Below are 1,585 nucleotides of genomic sequence, written 5' to 3' on the forward strand. Positions count from 1 at the left end.
AGTAATCAAGATAGAAAATTCAAAAATGGGTAAAATGGGGAACTAGGTGCCCCAGATATCGCATCTTGAGCTTCTCTGTTCCAATTTTTTTAGGACCATTTTAAGCTCAATTTGTGTTTAAGGGATCTAGAGTACTTTGTCGATGCCCCAAGACGTAGCATACTTCTTCATTGTTAATTCAGGCATAGCAAGACTACTATATGCCCCACTTTGATCCAAATTTAAGCCGCCCTTTTCATATTTTCAACTTAAATCCGCTTTGGTCTCAAGGCGCCCTTTGCGGGTTTTCGCCTTGGCCTTTCTTTTTTATTTTTTCTTTTTTTTGATTTTTTATTTTGATTTTTATTTTTTGATTGATTTTTTTATTTATTATTTTTTTTGGTTTTTTTTAAGGTCTCAAAGCGCCCTTTACGGGTTTTCACTTTGGCCTCTCCCCTTTTAGGCAAAATACTTCTGAATTTCACCGGATCGGACAGATCTTTTCCATCCATCTTGGTTAATATTAACGATCCTCTAGAACAAGCCTTCTTTACTACATAAGGTCCTTCCAGTTTAGCATTGCATAAGAAGGATCTTCTTCAATATCAGGTCCCTCTTGTCGTAAGCTCGTATCATCATGACGGATATCCTTTAAATTCGACTGATCATGTTGGGGTTGGATCTATTCAGCCTCATTCAATTTTAGTCCTGACAAGACTCAGAGAAGGTATAATGGACAAAATGATTCCATTCCACAAACCAATGAGAAAGGTGTTGCCCTGATGAAAGTCTTAGCCGGCATTTGATAAGTATAGAGGGTAAATGGTAACTTCTTTATGCCACTCTTTACAAGTCTCAATCACCTTCCACAATCTTTTTTTGTTGTTTTTGTTTTTTATTTTCTCTTTTTTGTTTCTTTCTTTTTGGCTGCCTTTGCTGTACTAGGATATGGAGTTTAATCTTTGAACAGACTGCAAGATTTTGACATTGTGCAGTTGTATTAGACATGATCCTTTCTGACATTCCTTGTCGACACTTGATCTTTTTTGGTTTTTCTTTTTCCCTTTTCTTTCATAAAATGACTATTGACTTTGTAACATTAGCATATGAAGCGATTTTCCCCCTCTTCGTGAAGTAATTGATGACCCCAAAGATGAATCGGCATCAGTTAGAAGCCTTTGACGAGATCGGCCCCATATCCATGCCCCACATATAGAAAATCTGTGAAGAAATGGAGGTGGCATATAAGTCTTGTCTTCCTCCATTTGGCATTTATGGCATAAATGATACAATCCCCTTTCATGGTGGATCAATAGTACCCGACCCTCGTGATTAGCCTGGTTAACGTAAAACCATTAGCATGTGTCCTTCTGACACCCGTATGGACCTTTTTTTAGCATCCACAGGTCTTAGTAGCCTAGGCATATCTTGATACGATCATGCGAAAACATTTTTGAATTCTTGAAATATCTCAATGACGTCTTGCTTTGTCTTTGTAATGATGCTGGCTCCAATCTTTGCCTTTTTCTCTTTTTTTAGGCTCACTGTCCACTGACTTTTTGTAGGGTAGGATTTATTTTTCATCTTGTTCTATCATCCTTAACAA

Source organism: Gossypium arboreum, chromosome 13, assembly GCF_025698485.1.
Source record: "Gossypium arboreum isolate Shixiya-1 chromosome 13, ASM2569848v2, whole genome shotgun sequence".
Taxonomy (NCBI): Eukaryota; Viridiplantae; Streptophyta; class Magnoliopsida; order Malvales; family Malvaceae; genus Gossypium; species Gossypium arboreum.